The 22,590-nt window shown below is 38.7% G+C and overlaps 1 long non-coding RNA gene across 1 annotated transcript; it reads right to left on the reverse strand.

The window, feature by feature from the left end:
• Nucleotides 1-8,710: 8,710 nt before the first annotated feature.
• On the reverse strand, nt 8,711-13,522 carry LOC141413960 (uncharacterized). Its single transcript, XR_012439019.1, has 3 exons — nt 13,346-13,522; nt 9,844-10,015; nt 8,711-8,847 (listed from the first exon to the last, which is right to left on the reverse strand). It is a non-coding gene; the product is annotated as an uncharacterized lncRNA (long non-coding RNA).
• Between the last annotated feature and the right edge of the window lie 9,068 nt (nt 13,523-22,590).

Below are 22,590 nucleotides of genomic sequence, written 5' to 3' on the forward strand. Positions count from 1 at the left end.
GCTGCTTTCCAAGCTCTTGTTAGGAACCCTCGGCTCACCAGTCAAAACCTCTCCATCTTTGTGTTCACCTCTAGCAACCATCTCCCACCTGGACACCGTGGCCAGAAGTCCCAAAACCCCCTGAGCTACAAATATTTCTTGATTTTCAAATCCTAGGGTGACTCAGTCTTGAACCTGTCTGACTAGAGGCAGCTTGCAGGGAGCTTCTGCAACCTGAGCTCTCTGCCAGCAGTAGAGGCTAGGTGCTTTGTTTCTGAAATGAGACTCAGGCAATGGAACTGCTCTCTGGGGATAGGGTTGGGCCACTGGCCAGGGTGCCTTTGGCTTCTTGAACTCATTAACTTCTCAGCTCACCCCAAGTCAAAATCTTTCCTTCTCCACAGCCTCTTATGACTATCTCCCTCTCATACACTGTGGACAGATGTTTCAAGACACCCTGAGCTGCAATCGCTCCTTTTTTTCAAGACCCTTGAGTACCTCAATCTCAAACTGGAGGCCCTCTCTCAAGATGGCCCTTTGAGACAACTCTCCAGGATGTGGAAATGAAAGGTTGCCTTGTCTGGTATTGGCTTGACATACTGGGAAACTCAGCCTTATCCTACATTTTTTAACCACTCTTTTGGGGGAATACTAGGATTTGAATCCAGGGTCTTATGCTTACTAGGCAGGTGCTCCACCAATTAAGCCATGCCCCCCATCTTGTTTTATTTTTTCAGGTAAGCTCTCACATTTTTATTGGGGACTGGCCTCAAATCATTATTCTCTTCCCTACTGCCTCTCACATAGCTGGGATCACAGGCATGTGACAACCTGATCAGCTATTGATTGAGATGGAGTCTCATTTACTTTTTGCCTTGTCTGGCCTTAATCTGTGATCCTCCTGATCTCTGCCTCCCAAGAAGCTGGGATTATAGGCATAAACAATCACACTCAGCTTAACCTACATGCTTTAATCTATATTACCTTAATCTGCATTATTTTGATTTACATTTTAAAAGCTACCTGAATGAAGGTGAGGGAATATTGTTGATAGGCTACAGATACATATACAAAATAGAATGATGAAACCTCTTGCTTTAAGTGAGGTGAGGGAGGGAGTTGAGCATGTGGGGGCAATCTAACCAATGTACAACATAAGGCTATTTGGAATTGTCACAATGAATCCCCCCTGTACAATGAATCTTAATAAAAATGGGGAAAAAATTTACAAAATAAAAACTACCCTAAATTGAGCAGAGACATCTCAAATAAATAACCTAATGATGCATCTCAGGCTCTTAAAAAAACAAGAATAAGCCAAACACAAAATCAGGAAATGGAAAGAAATAATAAAGATAAGGGCAAAAATGAATGAAATGGAAATTTAAAAAAAATACAGAGAATCAATGAAACAAAGAGTTGGTTCTTTGAAAAGATAAACAAGATTGACAAATCCTCAGCATAACTAACCAACAGAAAGAAAGGGAAGATCCAAATTACTAAAGTTAGAGATAAATGGGGGATATCACAATAAATAGCAATGAAATTCAGAGAATTATTAGGGAAGACTACAAAAAACTTATATTCTAAAAAGCTAGGAAATCTAGAAGACTTATCCAAATTTCTGGTTGTATATAAACTACCCAAATTCAACCAAGAGGATATAAAGTACCTAAACATATCTGTAATAAACCATGAGATTGGAATAGCAATAAAGTCTCTCTCAACAAAGAAAAGCCTATGATTGGATTATTCCTTACTAAATTTTGCCAGACCTTTAAAGAAGAAATAAAACTAATGTTCTTCAAACTATGCCATAAAATAGATAGGGAAAAAATTCTGCCAAATTCATTTTATGAAGCCAGTATTACCCTGATACCAAAACAGAGTAAGGATGCAATAAAGAAAGAAAATTACAGATCAATTTCCTTAGTGAATTTAGATGCAGAAATTCTCAATAAAATAAGGGCACACCAAATTCAACAGCACGATAAAAGGATCCTATACCATGATCAGATTGGTTTCATTCCAGGGATGCAAAGATGGTTCAACATATGCAAATCAGTAAACACAATACAGCACAGAAACAAAATAAAGGAAAAAAATTACATGATCCTCTTAATAGATGCAGAACAGGCCTTTGAGAAAAACTCAACATCCTTTCCTGATAAAAGCCCCAAAGAAACTAGGAAGCCAGATGCCAATAGCTCACATCTATAATCCTAGCTACTCAGGAGGCAGAGATCAGGAGAATCACAGTTCGAAGGCAGCATGGGCAAATAGTTTGCGAGATCCTATCTCAAAAACACCCAACCCAAAATGGGCTGGCACAGTGGCTCAAGGTGTAGGCCCTGAGTTCAAACTTCAGTACTGAAAAAAAAAAAAAAAAGAAAAGAAACCAGGAATATAAGGAGTGTACCTCAACATAATAAGGCTATATATAAGCTTACAGCCACCATAATACTTAATGGAGAAAAACTGAAATCATCTACTCTAAAGTCAGAAATGAGGCAAGGGTGTCCATTTTCCCCACTCTTACTCAACATAGTGCTTGAATTCTTAGCCAGAGCAATAGGCAAGAGAAAGAAATAAAAGGGACTCAAATAGGAAAAGAAATCAAATTATCACTATGTTCAGATGATAAGATCACTATACTTAAGTGACCCTAAAGACTTCACCAAAAAACTCTTAGATTTGATGAACACTTTTGGCAGATAGGATGCACAATCCAACATGAAAAGCAATAGCTTTTATATATACCAATAGTGAAAAGGCCTAAGGAAGAAATTAGGAAAACAGTCCAATTCACAATAGCTTCAAGAAAATTAGATACTTAGGAATAAAACAAACTAAAGAGGTGAAAGACCTCTAAAAAGAAAACTACAGTGTCTCAAAGAAATCATTTGAAGAAGACACTGGAAGTTGGAAAGCCCTTCCATATTCACGGATCACTAGAATTAATATTGTGAAATGGCTATACTACAAAAAGCAATCTACAGATTCAATCCCCATCAAAATGCCAAAGCCATTTTTAACAGAAATACAAAAATGCATCCTAAGATTCATATGGAAATGCAAAAGATCCCAAATAGCCAAAGTAATCCTGAGCAACAGACATAGTGGCAGTCTCACGTACCAGACATCAAATTATTCTACAGAGCCATAGTTAAATAAAGCATCATGGTACTGTCACAAAAACAGACAAGTAGACCAACAGAATAGAATAGAAGACCCATACATAAGCCCACACAGCTACAATCATCTGATTTGCAGCAAAGTGCCAAAAACATGCATTGGAGAAAAGAGAGTTTCTTCAAAAATTTGTGTTGGGAAACTGGAAATCCACATGTAGAAGACAGAAATTAGATTCTTATCTCTCATCTTGTGGAAACATCAATTCAAAATCATCAAAGATCTTAATGTAAGATTGAAAACTTTCAAACTACCAGGGGAAAACCCTTCAAGATAGACAGCCAAGGAAACAATTCCCAGATGAAGACACAACCTACAGATGGAAGAACATCTTTGCCAGCTATTCATTGGATAACAGATTAATATCCAGAGTATATAAAGAGCTCCAAAAATATGGTTGATGGACTTCATATACTTACATGAAGTAGAACAAAGAAACCTCTTGAAATTACTTTATGTGGAGCGGGGAGGGAATCGAGAAGGAGGGAGTATGGGAGTGATCTAATCAATGTACAATATAAGCCTATTTGAAATTGTCCCAATGAATGCTCCCTTTGCAACAAATATATCCTAATAAAAATTAATGAAAAAAGAGCTCCAAAAATTAAACGCCACAAGAATAACCAATTGAATTTATGAATGGATAAATTAAGTGTACAGACAATTCCAAACACAAATACAAATAGCAGATAAATACGTGAAGATATGTTCAACATTCTTAGTCATAAAGGAAATACAAATCTAAACAACCCTGAAATTCCATCTCACCCAAGTCAGAATGGTGTTTGCTGGTGAGGATGTGGGGAAAAAAAGAACCCATATATGCTGTGGGTGGAAATGTAAATTAGTGCAGCCACTACCACTATGGAAATCAGTAAGGAGGTTCTTAAAAAATTAAAAATAAAACTACCATATGATCCTGCTATACCACTGCTGGGTATGTATGAGCTTCATGGATCTGATTATCCATATTTCTCCCAAGATGGGAAATTTTCTGTAATTCTTTAATTAAATAAGCTTTCTGTACAATTCTCCATCTCTTCTGCAGCTAAAATTCACATGATGTGAGCATTATTTGTTCGTTTAATGGTGTTCCATAAGTCCTGTAAGCCTTCACCCTTTTTCATTATTCCCCACCCCCCAACCTGACAGGGGTAATTCAAAGGATCTGTCTTCAACTTCAGAAATTCTTTCTTCTGCTTCATCTGATCTGCTGTTGAAAATTGTATTTTTAAATTTCATTCATTCAATTCTTTAGCTACAAGATTTCTCTTTGGTTAATTTTAGATTATATTTAACTATTTGTTGAATGTCTTACTCAGATCATGACTTGTTTTCCTGCTTTCATTGAATTGTCTACTTGTAATCTCTTATCTCATTGCATTTCCTTAAAATTATTTTTTGAATTCCAATTCAGGGAAATCATACATTTTCATTTCTTTGGAGTCATTGAGTGATGCCATGTTTTCTCTCGTTTTCATTTTTCTTGTGTTTTTGTGTCAGTACCTGCACATTTAGTGGAAGAGTGAAGCAGACCTCACCTTCCTTTTACTTTTTAGGGTAGGTTTCATAGGGATGCATTAGCTCTAGTTCTGGTAGACACAATGGTGTCATCATACAGTTTCTTTAGCTATTATCAAGTAAGTGATGGCTGTGGATGCCTCAGCGGCAATGGTGGTGGCTAGGTAGATTGTTTGGGTTATTGGTGGCAAGGGCTTTAGGAATAGTCCTTCCCTTGTTTTCCTCCTAGTTGTGAGAGTTGGTTTGCTCTGACATCGCCAAAGGTGGCCACAGTAGTACTGCATTATAGGGTATATGTGCAATGTTGGTTTCACACTCCAGAAGCCCAGGAAGTACCTCAATAGTTCAGACTCCGAATGGCTGGTCCCCAGAAGGTAGGAACTCTGTGGCTGTTTAATCCAGAGGATAGGGTGATACAGATTACAATAAAGATTATATTACATTATGGACTTTTTATGAGATTCTAGATACCAATAAGTAACTGTATACCAATAAGTAACTGTGTGAGTTGACAGACATGTAATCTGATTCACTACAGTAACCATTTTACCATATGTATGCATGCCAAAATATGTTGTAAACCTCAATTATGTACAACAAAATTTATTTTTTAAAAAGAACAAAATGTTTCTAAAGAAAGAAGAGAAAATTACTGAAAAAGCTATTCTGAGCAAATTTCTCAGAATAAAATGCTACCAGTTTCTTTGTAGAAGAACAGGGGTAAAAAAATCCTATATTATCAAGAGTTGTATGGCCTCTGCCTTTTCTACTGAGAAATGAAATCAGAAGTAGATATTTCTATTGAGTTACATTACAAAGAAGATGTTCTTTAAAAGAAAATTATTTTTGACTGAGTTTTCTATAGCCAGCCAAATCACCAATCAGGTATGAAGATATAGAGAGTTTCAAAGTTGCAGAAATTCAATATTTTATTTACTGTACATCATTTCTTAGTCATCCCTGGAGGAGGTGCTCCATAAAACAAAAAAATAAATCCAGAAAGAGGAGAACAAGAATCTATGAAGGAACAACAGAGCAGGGGGCAAGTCTACAGACTTGAGAGCATCTCATTACAATTGTGGTGTGTAGCAGACACTCCTTGTCCTTGCAGTATCATTAAGACTCTGGCACTTCAGCACACTCTAGACAGCCTCCACCTGCTTCTTATCCATTAAGTTTGGCCAAGGCTTTCCCCAGAAACATTGACAGCTGCTCTGACCTCTTACAGAGAAGACCAGGAAAATAACACCTCCCAATAACAGAGCTGGCCTTCTATGAATAATGGAAGTTATTGTACCAATTCCACAGTTGCCTTGCCCTGCTAACAAGAAATGGGACTAAACTCCAGTTGCCCACAGTGATAGGTGGGCTGATATTATGGCGGTTCTTGACTGCCTTCCATTCTCTTCTCACTGTCTCACTTAGTTACTCAAACATCCATAAACCCTTTTTAATACATATACAACAACCCACCAAGGATGTCTGAATACATAGCATGCTTAAAACACTAATTATCAAATTACCTAATCTCACTGAACTCATAAGTGAATTTTTGTCTCCAAAATGTGATATGATACAATATAAACCACAAATTAAGCTTTCATTCTACTCTTCAAAAATGTTATTCTAATGTAAATCAGCAATGAAATACCTTGTTAAAGACATAAAGTACTTAAAGCAGAAAAAAATGAAGATTAAAAAAGAAATTAACATTTAGATATTGTTATTGAGTTACTGGAGACTTTCCTGTGAGAGGGGCGGTAGAAAGACGTTGAAGACGGTGAAGTCATTCTTGCTGGTAGGAGAAGTGAGCAAGAATTAGCAAGGGTGAGTGAGGGAATGCAGGTGCCAAATATTTATTCACATCTAACCCCAAGACACTGGCCACCATTGCTTCCTCCAGGCTCTGCAGACACTGAAAGTAGAAGCACTGCAGAGTGACACAAACCAAGTACAATGGCCATCTGCTACATCTCTTAGAATCAAACATCTACTGCTGCCATCAGGCTGTGCTATCGTGATATACCTGCTGAAGCCCATGGTCATTATTTTTCCGGATGTTTTAAAAGTTATTTAAAACTTTCAGTATAACATATCCAAGTTCCCTCCTTCTCCTTATTCACATCACCAACAAGCAGGTTAAACAAGTTCCTCCATGGTAAATACTTCTACTAAGGCTTTTCTAGTTAGCCAAGGCAGCTTAGTCTTAAGAGTCTCATGCATCTTCTTAGATCATATTTTCAGTGAACAGGGAAGATGAGTATTATCCTACATGAGACATGTCAACGGTGAGCAGAAGAGGAGATCCCATGGAGACAATGTCTGAGGCACCATTGTAGCTCATGAAGCATCTTCCCACTCAGTGAGAAGCAAGTTTGTTTAGTGGATTATTGACTCATTTGAAAATTTTAATTAGGTTGTTTTTACAGACAGATTTTCAAATATTTGATTTGTGAAAATTTGGTAATAAGAAATATCACTATAAGCCCAGAGGGTAAGCAGAGATAAAACTAGAAGACTTCCTCTACAGATGTGAAAGGACTTATTCCAGGCAATAGAGGAGAAATGAAACTTGTGAAAGGAGAAAGTGGTGGAATACAACCATGTGTCAGTTATTTAAATTGAATGCTAAAGAACATGGTGGCCAAATCAGGAGATCAACTTGGGAACATGCAGGTGGTTGATGTGCACTTCATATTTAATCATTGGAGTTCCCTCCCTTGAGCTAGAATGAGGAGGACAGACACAAACATAAACCCCCTTCATGGAAAATAGCAGTTGAGGTATGGCATGAGTGAGAGAGGCAACATACACAGGAGGAGTTCAGAGGAGGACTGGACTCCCTCCAATGAGAGAGAGGACACAGCTGATGGTGGGGTATCCTGACAATTAGTTTGATCTCCAAGGACCTGAGTGATATGCAAATGTGGAACCATGGAATAAAGGCAGTCTAGGGATACAGGGCTGTGAACCAAAGTACATACTGTGAAGGTCTACACAGTAAATAAAATTATTAATTTATGTAATGGGTTTGTTTGGGATCCTCATTCATTGGAGTATTAAATGACCACAAAGACAAAGTAGTTTTGATATGTGAATATTTGCTATCATGAATACTGATTGCAAAGATAAGGTGGAGTTGTTAAACTGCAGTGATTCGGTGCTAGCCAGGAGACTTTTTCTCCCTCTTCTGGGAAAAATCACAGTGATGACTTCAGGACTGATGGTTTTGCCTTGTCTCTCTCTAGTTCCAGTAGCGCGATCTCCAGAGACAGCTTATACACCTCCAGGGCCATTTTCACTGCGTCTGGGTCTGGGAGACACTGTGTGAGTTTCCTGCCTTTGAGCACTTGTTCACAGCCTTCAAGGACCTCCTGAAAGAGATGTGGGTGGAGGGTGTGATGGAGACGCTTCTGCTGCCCATCCAGAAGTTGAACAGCAATACAATTATGGTCTAGGAAGTCATTCTCCCAGGTAAATGGGACCCTGCTCTCAAAGGGGCTTAGTTTTTCCTATTCTTAACTGACAGAAGAAAAACTTGCCACTTCCAACTCACCAGAGTGCTTCAAGGTAAAAAGAGTATTTCTTTGAGTGACTCAGAAATGAACCCTGAGAAGTCAGCAAGTCAGTATAGACATTACTGACTGGGAAAGAGTTTTGTGAGGGACACCAATTTTTAGGAGTTTTTCAGTTTTAGGTTTTTTTTTTTTTTTTTTTTTTTTTTTGGTGAGATGGAAGTATGAACTCAGGGCTTTGTGCTTGCAATGCAGGTGTTCTACCACTTGAGCCACACCTCCAGTCCATTTTGCTCTGGCTGTTTTGGAGATGGAATCTTGAGAACTATTTCCTTGGGCTGGCCTCAAACTGTGATCCTGCCAAGTAGCCTGCCAAGTAGCTAGTCTTACAGGTATGGACCACCGGGAACCAGCTCATTTTTAGGTTTTGACAGCACAGAACTTCCTTGAATTGTGCCACTTACCCAAACACACTTGGGCACCTGTGGGTACCAGGTTCCATTCTCTGAGCAAGTGATACTTTGGGGACCCACCACAGCAAAACCAGAATCACAGTGGACAGTGAAATTTTCCGTTTCAACATACTGATCCTTGTTCATAGACAGATTTCCATTTTCTATTTCTGGTTTCAGACACAGAGCTAGAATGGAAACATAGTTTTAGGTAATCTGTAAATCTAAGGAAAAAGTCATGCTCATGGATAATAAGAATGAACTTTATTTGGGTGATGCTAATTATTCCGTTTTCTTTCATTTTTATTAAGTATGACTACTTATCGGATTTTAGGCTAATTGCTGTATGTGACTATCTCCTTTAAGTCTCACAATAGCCCTATGAAGTGAGTACTGCTATTATTCCTATTTATCTAGGAGGAAGTTGAGATACAGAGAGGGTAATAAAGGTCATAAAAGTTTTCCTAAGGTCATAAAGGCTTCCAATAAAGGGATGGAATGCAAATAAAGGTATGTAATGCAAATAAAGATATGTGACCCAGAGTCTTAGTCACCAAGGCAACTATCTCTCACAGCCAAGATTGTTACAAGACCCTAGGTTTCGAATTTCCCTCTCTTGTTTCTTATTCTCTGGTATGCAAGAGACAATGGTGGCAAATAAGTGTTGAATTTATAAAAATAAAAATGGTACCTGTTGATGTAATCCTATATACTTGATGTAATCAGGCCCAATGTCCCCACCACAGGCTATAGACCCCCCCCACACACCCCTACATGATGGCAGGTGGTATGCTTCACATGGCTGTGAGGATAACAACTGTGTCTCTGTAATGTTTGGAATCAGCCCAAGAGAGCCTATGTTTATGCTAGAACAAAGTTCCTTAAAGATGTTGCACAGGCCTACAGCACAATAATAAAACATGATGTCTCTAGAATATTTCTGGGTATCTATGCAAGAAACTGGAAATAAAGACTGACACAAGAAGGCTGAATTTTGTGACTAGGTAAAAGAAGTAAAGGGAGTAATGTGTCTGTGTATGTTCTTTGTGGTTTTTGAATGGGGTACATCTGTACATATTAACTTTTTAAAATAAATCTGCCTCTGGCAGGGAAAAACTTTGCTCTTGATCCTCTCATGAGTGTTCCACCTTCTTGGTCATGGGCTGAAAAGGGAGCAGAGTTACCTTTACACTGAGGGGACTGCTGGTGACCAGTGTGAAGAACTGCAGGAGAGTTTTGCTTGTCCAACCAGAATGTATCCTTCATCACATTCATATATGACCTCATATTTGAAGATATTGTATGACTTAACTTGTGTATGACGACCATGGGCAATGCTAGGAGGAAAACTGCAACCTTGATAATGAGACAAAAAAGTGAGAGAAGGTGAGCTGGTAGAATGTGTAGAATAGCACATTTCAGAATTTTTGAAGTTTGGAGAAGGCTTCATTCATTCTGTCCTTTCATCTTCTCTGCCGATAAGATCACTCGGTCAAAGCCATGCACTTGGTCTGCCCTCTTGCAAGCCTGAGGCTGAGGAACTGTAGAAAGGCTAGAAACACAAACCCTTAGCTTTCTTTCACTTCATTGACAAGTTTGCTCAACTTAACCTCCTTTAGGAACCATGTTTCCATGAAGGCTGGAATCTGCCTTAAGTCACATCATACTAGTGACACATGCAATCACTTTCAAGCTAGATACCAAGATGTGCAACTGTGAGAAATTGCAAAGATGTTAAGTCAATCCACAATCTCTGAGTCCTTGCTCCTTAGTCAAAACATTCTATCCATCTCTGCCAAGAAATACCATTTTAAATGGTCTTTTTTTTAGCTTAAAAAAAATTTTTTTTAGGATATATTCATGATACGGGGAGGGGTTCATAGTGACAACATCTTTCAATACACATTCCTATATCCTCTACCTTCACATTTTGTGGTATGTGATATTACTCTTGCTCTAACATTCTCTTTTCCTTTGACTTATGTCATACATTGGTTACATTGTCCCCATCATCTCTCCCCCTCAACCCCTTCTCCACCCCATTGAAAGCAATTGCAAGAAGTTTTCTAGTTCTGTTTCATATAGATATATGAAGTCCATCTACCACACACCATCGCCCCAATCTCCTTCCTTCACCCTTCCCCCTCCCACTGTTACCCCCCCTCCTCCTGCACAGACACTGTGCCTATTTTATAGTCCTAGTTTTCATGATTAATATTTGAGTTGTCGTTCAAAGGGGCATCTCAATGTATGTCCACTGTGGGTGTGGTTTACTTTGGTCTGTTCAATCCCTTAGAATACTCTCCCTTACCCTTTACCTCCCACCCCCATTTTTCAACATCTTTCAATATACATTCTTATATCCTCTACCTTCACATCTTGTGGTATGCGATATTACTGATGCTCTATCACTCTTTTCCTTTCCCTCTTTCCCCGAGTTCCATAGAGTAGATCCACTGTTACAAACGTGTTCTACAACCGAGTCTATATACAATCATACTTGTTTTTGTGTATTGTTTGTCTTTGGATCTATCTTCCACGTATGAGAAAAAACATGTATCTTTTGTGTTTCTGATCCTCACTAACTTCACTTAACACGATGTCCTCCAATTGCATCCATTTACCTCAAAGGAAGAATTTAAAAAGTAACACATTGAAATAATAAACAGGACAAGGTACAGAGTACTCCTATAAAATGGACTGCTATTGGGAGTCCACAAACAGAGCATGAGACAGTGAAATAAAAATAGGGCAGAGGAAATGTACTCTGCTAGTGTAAGAGTTCCTCCTAGGGTGGAAACCAACTAACAAAAGTTTCAGAAGTGTGTGTTTACTAGAAATAAAAGTTTTAAAACGTTTACCAACACATGAGTATTTAGAAAATCCTCTTCAGGCCGAGCTCATGGATATTTCAACCTTAGCTATAAATATTTTCTTATAGGAGTCTTTTTTGTAGGCTCATCAATCCTCCAGCCATTAGTTACAAGTACGTCATACACATTCCACATCTGTACCTGCCTTCATATCATCTCTCCTACCTACAATGTCTGTCTTCTTTTTCTGTGTGCTGCTCTGGTTCTACTTGCTCTGTGAAGGCTTCTCTTGCTTCCTCAGCACACAGGAATTTATTTCTCTGAGCTCCTATAGCTGTTATCAGGAAGAGGTTATATATCATATCTACTCACTTGCTGAGAGCATATCACAATCTAGAGGTTAGGTATACCACATATTTTATATAGATATGCAGTTTTAAATGTATACTATGTATTTACATTTATAATTATCTACACATATTTAGTATGTTCACTCTTATATATTCAAGTGTACAAATGTATACTATGTATTCCATGGCAATTGGTGTAACATATACTGGGTGTTTGTATATGTATATATGTATATTATGAACAAAATGCATCCATAATCTAGGCATTTTATGTATAAATATTTCTCATCCTGCCATCACAGTACCACTAAGAGATATGTGTTATCATCTTTTCTGCCTTTCACAGAAAGAAACATATTTCCAGGGACATTTAGTATTGTGCTCCCAGTGAGGCAACCATGGAGTAGCAGAGACCGAGTTAGAACTCTGTTCATTTGTTCAAAACCCATGTTCTCCATAGCTTCAGTCCACATACTGCAGCTAATATTTACTAGCTAACTTATCCTATCTGTATTTGAAATTGTTTTCTGTTTTAAGAACAGGGACTATGCGTCAACTGTCTTTGTGTCTTTGTTCTTGATATTATAGGTCTGGAATGAGTGTTCTCCTACTTATCAGTCTAAGGTTTACAAATGGAATTTCCTAAACATGAAACACATGCCTTAGGAGAAGATTTTTATAACTGTGATGTTTCCATATGACCTTATCTTTGTTTTCTATTTTCTTAAGACAGGGTTTCACTATATGGTCCAGCTTGGCCTCACACTCATTGTGTAGCCCAAGCTGGCCTCAGGTGCATGATCCTCCTTTCTCAGACTGGGATTACAGACATGTACCACCACACCTGGCTAGGAAAAGATGTCTTTGAATTAATGCAACAAATATTTATGCAATTCATCCCCATAGGGCTGTTCGGCAGAGAATTACTAACATCCTTACAATACTGTTCCATTTATACATTAAAACATCACACCTACATTCACAACTAGTCTGATCATAGTAGGACTGTAGGTTCTCAAAAACCCTTAGTGCTTATTGGTTAGGGGTAGTTATTCTCTAAATTATACACAGCACCTCACAATTACACAATGTTTCCAGTTTATATAGTGATTTGTAGTTTTACTCTAGCAAATTGACTCATTGTTCATAATAACATAAAATTTTACTTTGTTGGTGGCAAATAAGTTCTATTCAATCATTCATGCCATAGGAAAAAATAAAGCCTACAGAGGAATTAGCTTTTAAATATTTAGGAGTATCATTTAAATATCTACATTAATGTAAAAGTTTAAATTTTTCCTCAAAGATTTGAAATATTTGCCTTTCCAAACAATTATAGTTTATATCAAAAGAACTAAAATATATATAAAGAAATAAATAAGTGTATTTCTTTAAAATGTACTTCATTAAACCTCTCCAAAACTGTATGGAATTGTTGCTATTTGATTGACTAATTCTTAATTAAGAGTTCTTCTTCTTGCTTTAATTGAATGTGTCCATTCTTTCCTATACTTCATACTCACCACACAGGGCAGGTGGACACCAGAGTAGTGTCAAGACCCCCAGGAGCCATAGTGCTGGGGAAATTCCCTGCAATTTGCCAGGCATGGTGCAGAATCTCAGCAAGAAAGCTCTTGGGTGCAAAGTCCTCAGACACCCTGAATCAGGCTAAAGCTGAGCCTCTAAATCACAAGTAAATTGATGCCTCAGTCAAGGAACTAAGTCTTGGCAAGGCCACAGCTTTGAGTCACTGAAGGGGAGGGGCAGAGTTGAACAGGCCAGGTATAGGACAGAACCTGGGTCATCCAATAAAAGCTCCACAACTCAGGGAGAAGGATATGACCTAGCATGAGAGCTGGCTGGAATTCCTAATTATGTCTAGACTTTCTCACACTTTTCTCCCCCTGGCCACCAGGGCTCTTGTTGGCTTTTTGTCCCCCTTTGTACTCATTTGTCTCTGGGTAATCAAGGACTAGTCTGTGGGACAGTTTCCCAGGGCACAGGCTGAGATGCTGAAGCATGTTCTGCATCATGTATCAGAGTGGTCAGATCTTCAATCACTGCTGTGAATTCCCAGTAGGAAAGTGGGGTACAAAAAGAGTTACAGCCAAATTTTCCTCCTAAACCTCCAGAACCTAATTGACAGAGAAAGCGTGCAATATATAATTGTAAAAGACAAAAAATAATATAGTTCTCAACCTTTATGTTTTCTTGATGAATCTATGACATCAAATTAATTAATATTAGGCTACAGCAACTGGAAGGTAAAGGAAAGTTTCCGAGAATTGTGCTTACAGTGTGGATAGAGTATGCAGGGAGAATTAAATGGTAGAATACAAAGAATGCAAATGAAGAAAGATCCTGACAACTTAAAGAAAAGTTCAATGGTCCTGGATCAGCATGAAGGACCTTCCATCCCAACTGTAGAGGCATATTTGTTAACCCTAAGTCTTGGTCCATTAGGAACTATTGGGGTTGGAGCTGGTCCATTAGTAACCATCTGAGGTCTCATCCCCAGGTGATTTATTGTAGTCTCCCTGAAAGAGGAGGGAGGTTAGGACCCTGCATTTCAGGCTTTGCCTCTTGAATCTGCTGCACATATTGGTTACTTGAAGATACATAGATATTCATCCAGAGACACTGCAAAATGTACAAAAATGACCTTTACCACCAAACTGAGCTGTCACAAGTGCAATAGGACATAGCCAAGTGCTTAGCTCTCAGAAATAAAGAGGAACTGTCTCCACAGTAAATGAGGGAACACCCAAGGAATACTGATGACAGTGTAATTAAATTTCAACCTTTCTATAGAGAAAAGAAAGCAACTCACTATGTGGTTGCTTATTTTTATAAACAGGAACTAGAACTACTGGAATATGTCAGATAAAAGTGGTCGTTTAATAATTAAGCAGAATATCATTTTAACACACAGATTCTTCTTATTAATCACTTTTCAAACTTTTACATGAATTACTATATTTTTTAACACCACACAAGTTTATTTCAGCTGTAACAGACATGTTAAAATTGCCAAGTTTAATTCTTAACTGTACCAAATAAACTTTGCCATTTAAATACTTTTAAAGTTACTACCTGCAAAAACTGAGATAGCGTTTCTTTTCCAAAACCATATACTATGGTTTCCCAATAGCTCTCAATTTGGAGAACTCAAATTGATGAGTAAACTGCTTTGGAGATACTTCAGAACTCTTTCCCCCAGTGAAAACTAACCTGGGCAAATAATACATTGTACAGATTTCTCTACGGATTCTTTTTTTTTAGAACCTAAATACAAATACCAAAGTATTTTCCCACAGTAGCAACCATGTGTCCTGAAAATATGATGGATACATCCTGTAATCTTCAAGTTAACAGAACTACTGTTTTACTTCAAAGATTTTTATATGATTTATCAAAATAACCAAGTCACCATGGGACATTAAATCAGTTTTTCTTGACTCATAAGCAGATGACCTATTGCCAGCTTCTACCACTTCCACAACTTCCTCTTCCACATGTGGTTAGAGTTTGATGTAGGACAATTAACCCATTACACACCTTTAGAGTTTAGGTAAAAACATTGACTAGTGTGGAAGTAGAAACCATAATGATAGGGAGCCTACACACTCAATTCAAAATTTAATCTTTCCCCTCTTCACATAACATGTACTTAATTTCATGAGGCAGCTATTTAATTTTCAGTAAGCACATTTAGAAATACATTCATACAACTGCTTAGATAATACAGGTGAAATGGTCATAGAAACAGAGGCAAGACCATCTCAGAAAACTTATTTATATATCAAAATTTATTTTTGGGAAAGTTTACAAAATCCTGACTTCTTCAAACTATGCTTTCTATAACCCAAGCACTGTTCTCTTGCTAAGCTGGAAGTGTGGCTCAAGTGGTAGAGTGCCTACCCTAGCAACTGTGAAATGCTGAGTTCAAACCCTAATACCACCGCCACCAAACCCCCCAAAAAATCAATACTGTTTTCTTGTCAAGAGCAAGCTGAAACTTATCCATGGAGGTTAAGGTGCTTAATGGTAAACTTTACTTCTAAGCTTAGATTTGGATTGTTTAACAAACTGGTACCCAAGAAACCAGCATGATCTTTCTACATTTTTAGTACCTTCAGATTAGTGCCTTAAAAACTCATTCATCAAACCATCTTTATTTTCTGTATTTTTCTTGGCAGTTAGTTACTAACTACTTTACTGAAGAGGAAGATAGCCTTGAAACAGGGTTGTAAAACATGGTAAACTGTCAATTAAAAGCTGTAACCTCGACAGAGCTGTGAGGAATTGCCCATTAGAGCCATGCAAAAGTTTGGGACCAAGATGAAAGGCACCATGCAGAGATAAGCACCCATTCCTGCCTTCCTTTGTCTCCACTTGTAAATAAACTTTCCAAAGCAGGCCTCCCCAGCTGTTCTTATCTAAACCTTAGGTCTCTAACTCACTACTAGCCCTACTTTATGGGAGAGCACACTCCTTGTAACCTGATACCCTGCACTGCCTTTTAAATATCCTGTGAATCCTTTGTTCAGGGCTCAGACACAGGTACACGTCTGGGCCCGCTAGCATAAAAATTAAAATCTGAGTTCTCCACTCCTCTGAGTGTTGATTGGTTTCTCCTCTGACAATATTGCCACAACAAATGGAGGCCCCAGCGAGATTCCAACCGACTGGCCCCTTGTGCCACCAGCCGGCAGCTGGGCTGCATCAGAGTAGGGAGGGACACAGGACTGAATGAGGTGGCGCGCCACCCGATGGTATTCCGGGTTCTCCTTCACCCTGGTGCCCCAACTCTCTGAGCAGTCTTGACCCGGCTTGGACTCCAAGGAGAAGTGGACCAACTCATCTGGCCATCTCGTACGGACTTGGTAAGCACCACCCCCGGGGAAATCAGTCCTAAGTCAGGACCCATCCCACTGGACGGAAGGGGAGCTTGATCCACTCCCAGGAACCTCCGAGAGGAGTTGGACAGGTCAGGCACTTCTCCCAGAGGGGGGGAAGGAAGGTGTTATAACTTTGGTGTGAATGTGTGTGTGTGTGTGTGTGTGTGTGTGTGTGTGAATTTGTTTAAAGCGTGGGCAAAATTTAATTTGCTCCTGGAATTCCAGCTCATTTTATGCGTGCTTAAATTGACAGTTTTTCTGGCATGCTTAATTTATAAAACTTTTTGTGTGTGCATGTAAACATCTTAAAAATGGTTCTTAAATTGATACTATAAAGTTAATATGATATTCAAGGAAAAAAAAACAGGATATTTGTTTTAAAGATCTTTGTTATAAACTGCTTAGACTTTTACATTTAAATATGTAAACACGTTAAGGACGATTCTTATTGTAGAGTAAACGTAAAAGTTGTTACTCTGTTCTACTGCTACCTTAAACAACAACAACAACAACAAAACAAGCTTTCAAACTTATTTCAGTCAGGCCTCACTAGGATGCAGACACTCAGGGGTTAACACTCTGGCTTAGCTAGGAAGGAAAAAAAAGAGGCTACAGTCTGCAACAAAGTCTTGGAAATTAGGTAGTTAAAATGACCTTAGCCTGTTTCATTCTGTCATAAATAAAATCTGGGATTTAATTCTCTCTTATAATATATGGCTCTATTAACAAATGAGTTTTCTATAAATTGCTTTTATACAAAAAAATAATTTCAGAGTTGCTTTCTTTCTTGTTTTTTTTCATGCAAATATAAGGCTCTAAGTTAAAAGATTTTATGAGTTATTTTCAACAAGTAACAAAATATATAAAAGGTATTAAGGATATGTTTTTTTTCAAAATAAATAAAGGGTTAAAAAAATACTTTTAGATAAAAAAGAGGATAAAGACCAGCTCCCCAGAGGATGCAAAATAAATTGTCACAAAGATACAGAGTAAACTGTCATAAAATGATACAGCTTATAGATGGTATATAACTAGTTAAAGTTAACTAAAATCCAGTTACATTAAAGGTTTTATAACTTCAAAGTTTAATGTACTGATGTTAAACTAAAATTTAATTCTCTAAGCTCATAACAACAAGGCTACCTTAAAAATATTATATTGGTCTAGATAACATTTACAAAAATTGTCTTATAATTGTTTTGTTTTGTCAAGATAACTCAAAAATTTTTGATACTCCAGGTTAATCCATAAATTTGTCAAGATAACAAGAGTTTATTAAAACACAGAGAGACAAGAGGCAGCTGAACACAGGGAGTACTGCTGCACTGATATGAGGGTTAAGACAGATTTACTTATGTAAAGCCAAAGTGCACCTTCCAGATAGGATAAAAATAAATAAATAAATAAATAAAAACTCCAAAAGGAGCACTACACTGGAAGTCAAGATCTCCAGTTTTTATTAGACATAACAGAGTGGAGATGTTAGTCCTACTCCTTCCACATGGCAGGTGGAGGAAATTTTTCCCTGAGATGACCAGATTGGGGCTGTTATTTTAGGGGGGGTTCCATTGACTGCAGGTGATGGGATTCTGCTATATGTCAAGAGCCATCTGTTAATGTCAACAATCTGGGATATGATTTCTTATCAACATCTGAGCCATGGTTCTTGGCCACTATGTTTCCTAACTTCACACTTAGTCCCCATAAATATTTACCTGTGTTCTCTGGTGATTTTTGTCAGGGTTTTAACTACTAAGGTAACTGAGTCATGTTCATTTAAGAGTTGGTTATGTTGGGGTTAACAATGAGGACAGCCATGTTAGGACTAGACCCTCCCCCTTGCAGCTGGCTCACCTTTGTCATCCTGGATATATGCCAGGGACAGCTGGGCAGACAGTGACTTTCCTGGTACTTTTCCACTAGCCCCCTATGTCTAGCCCAAGCCTGTATATGGCAATGGGCTCTTGCTGTCTTGCTGGGGTCCCCCTCCACAAGGCTCCTGCCTAAATAATAAACCCTGTACCAGTGTTTCAGCTGTCTCTGTGCCTATTCCATGCCTCTTATTTTCTAACAGTTATGTAAAACTTTCTAGATGACCGCATGGTTAAACAACTGTTGTCTTAGATGATTCTAATATAGTTTGTACCCTATGCTAGTTTGTGACTGGGCTGTTTGGGTTTGCTAAAACTGTTCTTTCCCCCTACAACTGATAAAAATCTAAAGTTTTACTTCAAGAGCAACAACTAAATTAATATGTGTATTAACCTCTATAGAGTTGTGATGCTGTTGCTAGTTCCTGTGTATTAAGTATATTTGTATTTTCAAGTATATCAAGTCTTCCACAATACAAAATTTAGATAAACATGGTAACAAAAAGCTAGTGGTACTGATGTACTGTTCTGTTGGTTGCTAAATTGTCCATCAAAATTTTAACCATGGCTCTTTTAAGTTTTTGTCATTTCAGTTCTGATCCTCCTGGGACATTTATAATCAAGTCCATAAAAATGACTAATGAGTGCCTATGTGTCAACCAAGGTAACTACTTAGACATCTGCTTTTGTTAGATTTTGTTTTGTATTGTCCTTGTCTAAAAGTGCACTGCCTAAGAGCCGTTCCTTCTAAGCCTCTTTGTTGCTTAAATTTGGTCAAAAGGGTCTAGTTGGCACTGACTCCCACCTGATCTGCTCATTATTCCCTCCCAACGTGGGACTGAAACCAAACAAACAGAATCCAGGAAAAAGCAACCAATCAAGAAAGATCTTCAGTCTGCAGCCATACCACCCTGAATGTACCCGATCTTGTCTGATCTTGGAAGCTAAACAGGGTCAGGCCTGGTTAGTACTTGGATGGAAGACAGATCTTCAGAAGAGACTGTTTGGAGACTAACAATTTGGAGACAAAGGGGGGGAATGCCATCAAAGTTCCAATGGAATCATTGGTGCCAGACCTCTGAAAGATAACCAAGGCCAAGAGGATTAAAGAAATGGTTCTTATGCATGTGTGGCTATCTGACATTAAAGCTTTTCCAGACACAAACTCATATTTTTAGACAGGGTCTTCTACTTAAATAGAGACAAAATAACTATTTTTACTGGATCTAAACATGTCCTTTAATACTTAAAGATGGTGTTTTTAACTTTAAAAAAAAGTTTTCTTGGACATATATACTGACAGTATATTGTTGCCAAGGTAATTCTACTCAGTTAAAAAAAAAATAAAGGAGAGATATGATATATAAAAAAATTAAAAAGAAACTACTCCAACCCAGTTGTATGGGTCCCCATCTAGTAATGTTGGCAGCTCTTAGGGCTGTTGAAGTTACAGGAGTCACTCCCGGGACTCATCACTCCTGGATAAAAGGACAGCCGCCCCTGCAGAGCCCAACGTCTGACAGGCTCTCCATGATTCAACTAATACCCCTCAGATTAAGGTTCCAGAGAACTTCACAACAACATTCCATCACTGCTGAGATCTCCAGCCCTGCCCCAGCCACATCCCGGAAGCTGGTTGGTCAACTCATGGCAGAAGCCTGAGGATTCATTCACCAGGACACAGATGTATCTTCTTCTCTGTCACCCACACCTTATCCTGCTGATTAGCATTGTGCAATCTGTTTACACGAGGACTGGCTGTCACTACTCCCCAAAATTGAAATGTAAGCCAGAGATTACTGCTGGCCTTCTGTTACCTCCTCATAGTAGGAAGCCTTACTGCTGTTTGGTGTCGTCTGTAGCCCAGACTCCAGTCTCAGGCATGATGTCTCTGATGTGTTATTGCCTTCTGACTCTGCTACATTTTGAGGTTGTCCAATTGGGAGGCTGGGATGACTGCTTGGCCTGCATAAGGCCGCCTTCCTTCCAGGGAAAACTGAGGTATGCCTTCACCTTTTATCAGTATCTGTCACCCATGTGCAGCATATCAATCTCTGAATGCACCAGGAGAGGGATGATTTACTATAAAGAAAGCTGATAGCCTAACTGGGTTACAAAAAACAAAGACATTATAGGGCATATGGATTGCTGGGAGAAAGACAGGGACACCTTAAAGTCATAAAACAGTGGAGGAAATAAACCTCCTTGTGCCACCCTACCCTTCTACCCCACTCCCATATCAGTTTACTAAAGGGAGAGCCACAGATCTAGAGAGGCCACCCAGAGGTGATTACCTAGGTGGACATGGGCCAATAAAAGATATTGATCTGCCACCACCATGACCCCCGTTAAGGCTTCCTTCTAGGACAGGAAACCTTAACTTGGAATCTCAACTGCACAGCTACCGCCATTAGATGTACAGTTGACAGGCTATGGTGCACCAGCCTGGGATTCTTCCTTGTCTGAGGGACCCTTGCTTACCAGTACTTGCCAGCTGACTGGAAGGGCATTTGCACATTAGCATTCCTCACCCCTGATAAACATAGTGCCTAACAATCAGACACCCCCACCTTTAATGGCTCATGTGCGGTTGAAGAGAGCTACCCAATTCGTACCTTTATTAATCAGACTGGGGATAATGACTGGGAAAGGAACAGGCATAAGAGGGACTGCCTCATCAGCCGCCTACTATAATCAATTATCTGTGGACCTAACAAATGACATAGAACAAGTGGCTAGGTCTATAGTGACCATGCAGGACCAGCTGAACTCTCTAGCATCAGTGATCCTCCAAAACGAGAGTGGGTTGGATTTACTCACTGCCAAGAAGAAGGGCTTTGACTTTTCTTAAACACAAAGTGTTGTTTTATGTAAAGCAGATAGAAATAGTCAGAGATACAGCTGACTCCATTGTCTGGCCCTCTCCTTATGCTTCCATTGGCACTTATGTTTGGTATGTGCCTTCTTAACGCCATAACTAACTTCATTAGCTCGCAAATGGAGGTGATAAAGTTACAGCTCCTGGTAACACAATATAGGTCTTTGAGACAAAAAAAAAAACCTTATAAGATTTCTAAAGTCTAGTGTTGATGCTTGTCCACAAGTGGAAAAAGCATCAAAAGGGGGGAATGAAGAGGAAGATAGCCTTGAAACAGGGTTGTAAAATATGGTAAACTGTCAATTAAAAGCTGTAACCTCAGACAGAGCTGTGAGGAATTGCCCATTAGAGCCATGCAAAAGTTTGGGACCAAGATGAAAGGCACCATGCAGAGATAAGCACCCATTCCTGCCTTCCTTTGTCTCCACTTGTAAATAAACTTTCCAAAGCAGGCCTCCCCCGGTGCTCTTATCTAAACCTTAGGTCTCTAACCCACTACTAGCTCTACTTTATGGGAGAGCACATTCCTTGTAACCTGATACCCTGCACTGCCTTTTAAATATCCTGTGAATCCTTTGTTCAGGGCTCTGACACAGGTACACGTCTGGGCCCGCTAGCATAAAAATTAAAATCTGAGTTCTCCACTCCTCCGAGTGTTGCTTGGTTTCTCCTCTGACAATATTGCCACAACATTACTTTGTACTGTCACATTCCCAAATAAAAACTTAATATGAGAAAGTGTGTGCAAACATTTTGTAAAATAATTTTGTCATCCAACTTATTTAGAAATGATACTTTTATAGCAGAATTTTGCATAAAAGTATAAATATTAAGAATCAAACTTCCTTTTAAAGTCAGTTAACAGAAAACTCAAGCCCTTCGTATTGTTCTAAAGTCTCATGAGAACATTTCTTAAACCATCATTACTGACAATCTAAAAAATCCTAAGTATTAGAGATGGCACAATTGGCAGAATACATGAGTATTTTAAATGTCTCTCACCGTACAAAAAGTTATCAACTTGTCAAAATTGCTCCCTAGCAGAAAATGCTCTCGCTCACACCACACCTGCCAGTTGAGGAGGTCACGGTGACGTTTGCATTAATAACAATTTATGT

Source organism: Castor canadensis, chromosome 11, assembly GCF_047511655.1.
Source record: "Castor canadensis chromosome 11, mCasCan1.hap1v2, whole genome shotgun sequence".
Lineage (NCBI taxonomy): Eukaryota > Metazoa > Chordata > Mammalia > Rodentia > Castoridae > Castor > Castor canadensis.